The sequence below is a fragment of the Podarcis tiliguerta genome, assembly GCF_965153285.1.
Source record: "Podarcis tiliguerta genome assembly, chromosome: 11".
Lineage (NCBI taxonomy): Eukaryota > Metazoa > Chordata > Lepidosauria > Squamata > Lacertidae > Podarcis > Podarcis tiliguerta.
This window is the reverse complement of record NC_139544.1, coordinates 32,611,538-32,621,552: the sequence shown is the minus strand read 5'-3', so window position 1 is coordinate 32,621,552 and position 10,015 is coordinate 32,611,538. Positions and strand designations below refer to the sequence as shown.

General features: G+C 40.7%; 1 long non-coding RNA gene across 1 annotated transcript in view; it reads left to right on the top strand.

The window, feature by feature from the left end:
• The first annotated feature begins 1,354 nt into the window (after positions 1–1,354).
• LOC310660160 overlaps positions 1,355–10,015 on the top strand; it is a 63,515-nt gene continuing 54,854 nt past the window's right edge. The window contains exon 1 of the long non-coding RNA XR_014503256.1: positions 1,355–1,407. This is a non-coding gene — a long non-coding RNA (uncharacterized lncRNA). The remainder of the gene's footprint in view (positions 1,408–10,015) is intronic.

The following is a 10,015-nucleotide window of genomic DNA, read 5'->3' as shown; positions in this document are numbered from 1 at the left end:
ATTACAGAGTCCCGCTCAAGGTCTCATTTATATGTGCATGTTTGTGGGAAGTGGAGATGACCTTCATCTGTTGAGTGTCCTTCTGCAGTGCTGGATCACCTCCAGAGTCCCATCTCTGACTCTTCTGCAGGTGTACCGTGGCTTCCCACAGGGTCGAGAACCTACAATTCATTTTATTAAAAGTCATTTTAAAAAATAAATCATCTTTTTTGTTGTCAGAAATTTGTACCACTCAAAACAATTACTTTCCCTATAATGAGGGAGATATTTAAGAGCGACCTTCATCTTAATAATTATATTTATACATCTTTTCAGTATTTTGTTGTACATTAATAATATGCATTGGCTCTACTGAAAGGCTCCTTGTTCTTTTCCTTGGTTGAAATCCAATTTGCGCTAAGTCACTTGCTCACTGCCAAGGATAACAATCTGTAGGCTAGAGACAGGAAGCTAACGGGGTCTTACTCTTCAAATTGCCTTTCTTTTCTAACAAAGCTTTCTCTCATCCGTTTTGAATAAGATTGCCATTTCTCCCTCCTATTTCTGTTTCCCTATATTCCTGTCACAATGCCGGTTAGTTATACCCATTTTCAAATGTAATAATGGTTAAAGTTTTTCTTTTATATGCTTTTGGAACATCAGGGAGGGGTGGAGCAGTTAAGCCATAAATGGCATACTTTGGGTTAAAAGTATGAAACTTGGCATACTTCTACATGGATCCATATTAAACTTTTTGAAATAAATTGATCTCAGTAGGCACTGTCCTTTGGGTGGCTGGGACAGTGGCAAATATGTACTTCTGCCTTGTACAGCTAAGTCTGAGATAATGCACCTTGGGTTAGAAGTATGAAACCTGGGAATGAGGACAATGTCTACTCTCATCTTTTAAGTTTTATTCTACTCTGCTTTTAAAATTACCTGCTCTATGGTTCAAGGAGTCTGCAGCGACACTCCCAGCCTGTAGGTGTCACTGCTAGCTCTACACTGCAGCCTCCATACTCGTAAGGACCACCCACTCCCAACACTCCTCAACCACACGCCCTATTCTCCTCAGCAGCCCTGGCAAACCCCACTTATTCCCAGGAATGTGGGCATAGAATTACAGTCTAAGTGGCATTTAATCGCTGTTGGTGTACCCTGACTGCTGAAATACAGAGATAGCACTGATGTCTTCCAGCCATTAATTGCTGGGGGAAATCGTCTTTCTAGCGTTGAAATGTGAAACTTTACAGTGCTATGAAAGTTTGTAGCATGCAATTCCTCTTGACATTGAGACAGGTCCTGAAGCGGAGTCATATAGAGTCATGTACTTAGCATTTGTATTTGCACTCTCAAATCATTTTCAAAGCACTATCTTGTCGCAACTCTACAAGAAGCCCTGTCCTAATTGTGAGCAAGAGCCTGGAGGTAAGGTGGATTCTTGAGGGTGGCTTAGTCAATGTCAGGCTGGAGATGCAGGACCATGGATAGCTCCAAGTTGGTTTGGCAAGGTATGAGGCTTTTTAGCCCACTTTTGCCAGATTATCCCTTCATAGCCCCACCCCATTCCTGAAGAAGGGAATGTCTTAACAGCGTAGTTTCTTGGCCTGGAGCCTAGCATTCTGTTGCCTCAGTCATCTCCTGCCTTGTGCATTGCCTGTGCTGGCAAACAAACCCTGGAGAGGATAGGAAGCGAGTCCATAGCTAATTCCACAGTTTAACTATGAACTTCATTTCTAGTATTATGAAAGAGGGGAAAATTATTGCCTACTTTCTCCGCGTCATGCACAATTGTATTGAAATTTCTGGCTCAGGAAGTGCCGTTTCTGAGGGTTCCGGTTCCGGTATCTCTAGCTTAAAAGTATCTGAGTGAATAGGCTCTGATTTAGGCTTGGTGTTTGGGCCTAAATATGGATTCAGCACTTTTTTTGGCATATCCTGCTGATCTTCCCGATCGTGATAGTCATTGAGTACTGTTCTCAGCCACTGGATGAGCTGTTTCCATCTGCCCCCCCCCCCCGCTTTGTCTTACTCTGTGGTAAGTTTTTGGAGACTAGGATGTGCTAGCAGGTGGGGTGTGAGTGAGTGAGGGCAGAATTGGGGGCTCTCTACTGCACCTGATTTGGACTGCAGAAGTCAAGCAGGGTTATTCATCTTTGGTTTACTCCAAGGTAGGCTTCACCCCTTGGGGACTTAGATGAGCTAGCAGATGGACCAAGGTGGAGTCTTTATGTTGCAGATACTTGAACTGTAGCCTTGCTCCTGAATGGGGTTTGGAACAGGTGTAATTTTAAGCCGTCTTAAATGAAGCTGGTGTACATTACACTGGCTTCCCATAGTTAGGATTGCGCCTTACTACAGTATATTGTTCTTGGAATCCTTTGTAAACTTCTGGTCACCACACAACAAAAATGATAGCATAATAGAAAAATGCAACAAAATCAAGGGGCTGCAGCAACACTGCAGGCACTCTGAGGAAGCAGAGTTTAATTTACACCACCCTTTTTGCTCGTTTAAATTCTGCCAGGTTCCCAGGTCACATGACTAAGCTGAACAGAGTAAGGATTCAGTATCAGTCTCCCTGCCCACTCCTGCTATATCCTTGGAATTCCCCTTTTTGGGGACTTGCACTGGCTGATCCCGAGATCAACCACATCCTCACTCCCTCATTCTGGTGAATCTGGGTTGAGGTTGAGGATTTCACTCTGTTTAAGAAAATAAAGTGTAGAAAGGTATATGATATTGTGCAACAATTGGAATACTGGGTACAGACTGCCACACCTCAAAATGATATTACAGAATTATTGCTTTAATTTTTGTTGTTGACCACTTTGGACTCACTGAGGAAAGGCAGGGTGTAAACATTTTAAATAAATAGCTCACAGGACCATGACACCAGGTTGTCTGCAACATGGCATTATTAAAGTTCAAGTTGCCTTTGCAGAATAAGTTGCTTTTTATTTTATTCATTTATTTCCTCACATGCACTGCATAGCTCAGTACAAAGTATCTTGCGGTATCAGTCCGGCGAGGCAGCTGGGCTCACAACCAACATACCCAGCGGCTGGAGATTAAAATAACTACAGCAACCAGACGTCCCTCCATTTTTAGCTGTGTGATGTCGACAGGAAAAGGGTTCCTTGAAGCAGAGATTCCATATTAAAACAAACCAGGTTTTCTGCAGCCAAGGTTCAAAAACTAACTGAAAAAGTCTTTTTACAGCCAAGGCCTCCCCTGCCCTCAGGAAGGATTTTCTTCTTCTTCTTCTTTTTGCAGAGGGCACTGACAGATAATGCAGAGCACACTCTCATAATCTGCATGGGATCCTTTAATTTGCTCCATCTGTGCTTCTCAGGGTTTCTAGATAATTCCTATACTCAAGGAAGATAGCTGTGGTGTTTCTTTTTTTAATTTACATTTTGAGAAGGATCGCATCACATTTTCACTCAAACGGTAAGATTTGGAAGAAAAGAAATTATTTTCAATCGCCAACTCCTCCAGATTCTGAATGTCGAACTCAGGGGGGAGGGAACACTTTGAGGACCAAAGTCCATATTGCCTTATAGGTTTCCCTCTGAGGGCTGCGTACCAGTGGTGGGTGAGATGAGAAACAAACGTGAGTGGGGCATTGGATATGACTCTTACCTTCATACAACAGACTATATTAAGGTTACCAGATGCCCCGTTTCCCAGTGACAGTCCCCAGATTTACAAATCAGTCCCCATACAAAATCCGTTGAAGTTGAAAAGTGTCCCCGGATTCATTGAAACAGTCAGGGTTTCTTCCCCAACATCTCTCCATCTTCCATGCAGGTGATCAAGAGGCATTATCACAGTGAAGGACACATTCCAGCTAGCAGAAAGCATTCAGGGTGTTTGTGGCCTGAGGAGAGTATTCAGGATGAAACAGAGAAGCTTGGATCCTGAGTCTGAGGTTCCTAACCCATGGTCAAAAAAACCTGTTTTGAAGCTCTGTCCAACTGTGCATTGAGGGCTCATTGAACTCTAGAGCCCAGACCCTATTTTGTTCTCAAATTCAAATTTTAAAGGAAAGTAGGCTGGAGAGATCTATGGTTTATTTAAACTTGTGTCACAAAACTACACATCAAATGCCACTCCATCCTTGGGTCCCCATATATTGTTGGATTACAACCCCCATAATCCGGGGTGTGTCTGTGTGTCCAACAATATCAGAGAACCAAGGATTGGAAATGATGCTCTACCCAAGGCATAGACAAACTCCGGCCCTCCAGATGTTTTGAGACTACATTTCCCATAATCCCTGACCACTGGTCCTGTTAGCTAGGGATGATGGGAGTTGTAGTTCCAAAATATCTGGAGGGCTGGAGTTTGCCTATGCCTGCTCTCCCCGTTCTCACAGGATTTCAAAATAATGTCTCACGGCTATGTCTGCCTGGTTTATCATGGTTTCAAAATTACTGTTAGCTCTTGGCCTCGTCTTTTGCTCTAGAGAGTCTAAATAATAAAGATATGTCCATAGATGCTGAATTTAAATTTTGGGCTATAAATGAGTGTAGAGTCAAATTTGCAGAATTTGCAGATCCAAATAATCACTTGCTAAGTGTCCCAAATGGGTCAGCTGTTGCCAATTGCTCTCAGTGTCAGCAATGTTTTATTATACTTTAAAATTTTGTAGTGAGGCAAATGGAGCATTTGGGAAGCTAGGGCATAAATGTTTTAACAAACCATCTCCCTGTTAGCTCAGTAAGTGCCGCAGATCAAGCGCTCTTGAGAAACCGGTTTACAGTTCTGGGCCTTGCAAACCATGAAAATGACAAGAGTGGGCTGTCACTGTAAAAGAGGGTAAACTTCTTGGGTTCAAAGGAGGTCACACTTTTATATGGTGACCTCTTTACAGTTCTGAACATAAAGTTAATTGTACGATTTTTAGGGGGAGGTCACAGCCAATGTCTTGTATCTACACTAAGTTGGTGACACTAAGTTTGAAACCAATGGGAATTAAGTAATGACTAAATTGATTTCAGGGGAACTTAAGTGCAACTAACTTGCATATAAACTATACATTTAAAGTACATGACTATTGGGAAATATATTGTTATGGGTGCTGGGAATTGTAGTTCTGCGAGGGGTAAACTACAGTTACAAGAATTATTTGCACTTTAAATGTAGAGAGGGATATACAGGCATCTGGAAGCAACCCCCATTGATCGAGGGTTGCCCTATTTCAAAAAGTGAAAATCCGAACATAAAAGTTGAGCTTTTTTTTTAGTTTTGGAAATTCCGAACGTATGGCAACCCTACATTGATCTTAGTGGAACTTCTCAATAAATGCTTATAGGAATGCCGGGTTTGTCTGGATCTCACCCAGTAGCTTGGATCCTAGGTTGATCATTCATGTAAAATGAGGAAGTGATTGCTGTAACTCATCACTTCTCATAATATTCCAAAGAGTTTCCCAAACACAGCAGTAGGTTTTCAGTGGAGGATGGGACTGCAAAGGTAAGGAGGAGATAGGAAAGCAGAATTCCAGCCCATTAAATCTGTTCCAACTCACGGAAGGGAAGCTGGGATCCAAGTTATTGGCAAGAAGATTCTATCAATAAATAGAAAAGTTTCACACAAAGTCCGCCCAGCCACCCATCTATCCATCCATCCCAGAGATGGCCCACCAATGAGGTAGGGTAAAAACCTGCCTCAGGCAACAGAAGCACAAGAGGCAGTGTCCTGCCCGCCCCACTGCTTCCACCAATGGCAGAACACCACCCCTCTTTCTGGTACATGACATTGCTGTTCATCTTCCCAGCCTTGGGGTGGAGAAGACGAGTGGCATCACCTTGTGGAACACTCCAGCTCTCACTGGGTTCTGCGAGAATTGGATGTTTCTGTGTGCAGCATTGTTGCTTGTCTTCCCCACCTCGGGGCAGAGAAGTCAAGTGGTAATGCCTTGTGGAATGCCCTGGCTCTTGCCAAGTTCCATAGGAGGGGGGCATTCTGGTGGCAGCGGAAGTGATGGGGGAGGGGCTTGGCAGCAAGGGAGGCAGGGAGTAGCACCTTCCCATTTTGCCTCAAGTGGTGAAATGGGATGGGCCACCCCATATCCATAAATCCATTCATAGATAAATAGATAGATGTTAATGTTTTATATGGTTTTTTGTAATTGTATAATGTATTTATGTTTAAGTTTTTTTATGCAAATTGCTTCAATACCTTTTAGATAACAAGTGACCAATAATTCTAAATAATAATAATAATAATAATAATAATAATAATAATAATAGATAATATATATTTTACTTACTTATTAAATGATACATTTCAATGATGTGACAATGAAATAGTGCTATAACATGCCCCACTTGATATGCTCGCGGGTGTTTACAATGGAAAAGGGATTAGTACTTTAGGTAGTATACAGTTCCTTGGAAATGCCACTGCTTTTGGAATTCACAGATTTCAGTTTGCCAGTCAAGGCGTGGGAATAATAGAGTTTCCCTGACATTTTAAATTAGCAACAGATGACCCAGATCTGACTCCTTACAATGTCCTTCCAGAGTCCAATTCTGTATGATGACGAGCGCTGACCTTTGCATGAACAATCTCCATTTTCTCACTCCTCATGTCTGTTCCTCCAGGCAAAAAAAAAACAATATCTCAATGTACGACTGTAATTTTGCTGTAGAGGAGACAGCTGAACCGTCAACTTGTTTTCTGTTCTGAGAATTTCTTCCCTGCACATGCTATTAATTTGTAGATTTAATATACAATATTCTTATTGCATGGTGGTCTCTGAGCCATGCAACTCCCAAATCCATGACTTTTTTTTTAACCAACTCACACAAATGCAGACATTTATTTGAAGGTAATTTTACTTGCAACTGGTGGAATAAGCAACACTTCTGTTCACAGAATCTGTAGCTCATTCAGAATTGTGTTGTATCTAGTGCTGCCTCAGAACATGGAACCAATGGAAGCCTATGGAAGATTAAATTATTTTAAGTGTCTAGGTGGAGAGAAATCAACAGATCAGTCACGTTTATGTTCATGAACTTATTATCAGTGCTTATTGTTTAGGTTTAGGAAATAACTTCTCAGAGAAATTGATCAGAAAGAACCATAAAGGTATTGTGGAAGAGACAACAAGAACTGAAAGGAAAGATATGAAGATAAAGAATAAAAATTAAAATGAGCACTACAAATAGATTAAAATAGAAGAAAATTAATTAGGGTTCATAATCATAATGAGGGCATTATGATCACTCTTTTTAAAAAGTGATTTTAATAAACGCTTCTGAAAAAGTAACAGGTGCCTTTCTGTCACAGCTGCCTCCCTCTAGTCCTTGGGCATGAAGACACCTTCTCTAAAAATGGAACAACTGTGGTTGGTACAAAACTTAGTCCTTTCAGTTCAATATATAATGTGAAACTGGCCTGATCCAATTTCAGGCACTGCTACACATTTTGTATGCCTATTGAGTGATATCCAGTGTTAGTCTTCCTCAGAGTAGGCTCAATGAAGTTGGTTTTAATGGGTCTACTCTGAGTAAGACTTAGATGTCACCATTTGCTTTTAAAAACATCACACACACACAGGGATATGACCAAGTAGAAACAGAAATTTAAAAATAATAATGGTAAAGAAATGAGAGGAAATTTAAATGCAACGATGTTTTGTTGTAAACTCTCTTCTGCAGCGGTTAACAGTGTGAGGTGAAAAACTGGCAGCCAGAAAGGAGGTGCAATATATAGAGATTCATTTGGCAGTTTGCCAAGAAACAACTAGGTTGTTACGATTTCAAAAGAGGTACTTCCCCCCAGGTATGACAGGTAACAGCAGAATCTGGCTTTATGTGGGACAGGAAAACAGTCAGATTGGTTTCCTCTAGTGAACGTTCTATTTGAAATGTTTGGTTCTCATTGATAGCTCCCTTCTGAACACTATGAGAATTGGGCCTTTCAGTGCCATGGCACATAGCCTTTGGAATCCCCTCCCCTTCACTATTGTTTCTGTTGTATATTTGACAGCTACCAAAGACCTTCCTCTTCCAAGAAGACTTTTAAGTACTAGATATCTCCCCCAGTCTGCATCTGCACTGGAATTGTTTTTAGGTATTGTAACTCTTTAACCATTTGTGTGCCTTGGGATCCTTTGGGAGGAAAGGTGACATACAAATTTCATAAATAATCAAATATGTTAATTCCTATTCTTTTGATTTTTATACTGCCCCTCCTCTAAGGAGCTGAGAATAGTATACATAGCCCTGCCAATTTATTCTCACATCAATCCTGGGAGGTAGGTTAGACTGAGAGATAGTTACTGCCCACAAACACGTAGTAAGCTTCATAGCTGAGCGGTGATTTGAACCCAGGTTTCTTAGCTTCCTTCTTCATAGTACTGGACCAAACTCCTCCTTTCCCCCTCTTCTTTGTAATTAAAAGCTGTTGTTTCAGGCACAATCTGTATCATATTTTGCTAACCTATATGATGTTTGTCTCTTCACGGACTTGATTGTTCTAAAGAAATAAGACATATTTCTACATAGCTGAGGCCATTATTTGAAATGCAGACCAAAAAAGAATATAAAAAGGAACATAAATAAAAACTCTATTTTATGTATGTATCATATAAACAGTAAAAATATTTACATTACTTAATTTTATGTGAATCTGTTCCCAGATGAGAGTGGAAAACTAGATTCCCATCTTAGTTGTAAACCATCTTCACGATTTTGAATGAATGTATCCCCCGGGGTGTGATAAATAAAATCCAGTAGACTGAAGCCAAGATAAACTTCTCAAAATTGAAACCTTTCACATTGTTGGAAGCATCATTTCAAGGATTTTCCAAAAAGTGTTAGGGAGTAACACTGGAGATGTCTGATTAACCCTTTTGTTACAACTGTGAATTGTCTTATCTGCGGCATTTTGCTGCCTGAGGTTAAGGACAAGAAGGTGCCCACATCTACAGGTATGGAAACTGGTTGGACAAAACAAGTGACTCTAACTTCAACATCGGCAATGGGGCAGTTTCTTCTACAGCACCTTACAGCAGTGAATTCACATAGCTGATGGCCAATATGGAATGGGAGGGAATTGCAAAGGGAAGGTAAAGGTAAAGGGACCACTGACCATTAGGTCCAGTCGTGGACGACTCTGGAGTTGTGGCGCTCATGCCACACTAAAGGACCGATTCATTTATCATATGTGGTGGACCTCCTGATAAGATGGTGTCTGCAGGATGCCCTCTCTGGCAAAGTGCAGTGATTAGCTGGGTATGTAAGGGTTCAGTTGAAAAACCACTTTTGTCTATAAAAAGGAAAAGATGTCTCCGTTTCTAGGATTGCTAATTCATATTATAGCAAAGTATATGAGGAAAAGGTTGGTGAGGATTATTTCTTTTAGTGTGGCCATTGAAATTGTAACCTGAATTGTGGCCAAAGACATCCCAGATAGCTTCAAAAGAAGGTGCATTAAATTCAGCCCTTAATCTGGGACATCTTACAAAAACCCTCTTAGTGCTGGGGTGGTCTCTAAATTTTCTTGGCAGTATTGGCTTCATAAGACAAATTCCAATAAAGAAAAAAAGTTCTCAAAACTGATAAATGGAAGCCAATGAAAACAACAGAAAAAGCTTAAAGTGCTGTATCTAGTCTAAGAACTTTGTTCTCTTTTGGAGCTTGTCATACCTTGAGTTTTCACTGGATCAAAAAGAATGGGACTGCAAGTGAGCATAGCATGTTCCCTTCTCTGTGTAGCACCAGAGCCAGGCCACCTGGCCTCACAATGCTGACTTTGGTGTTCTCACAATCTCTTAACTCAGTATGTGGCCTAGTTTTCTCTCAGTTAATTCAAAGTTGTGGCCGAATGTTCAAAGCAACTTTATTAAGCACATAGAGGGCTAAAAATATTGCTTCAGTTGCAAGAATGTATTGGAGTGGGGGCATGATTCTTATTTTTTCTGTTTATCATTTTCTTCTCATAAATTCTCTGATGTGATTTAATGGGAAAAAATCACAATAAAAACTATATATATATATATATATATATTATGTGTGTG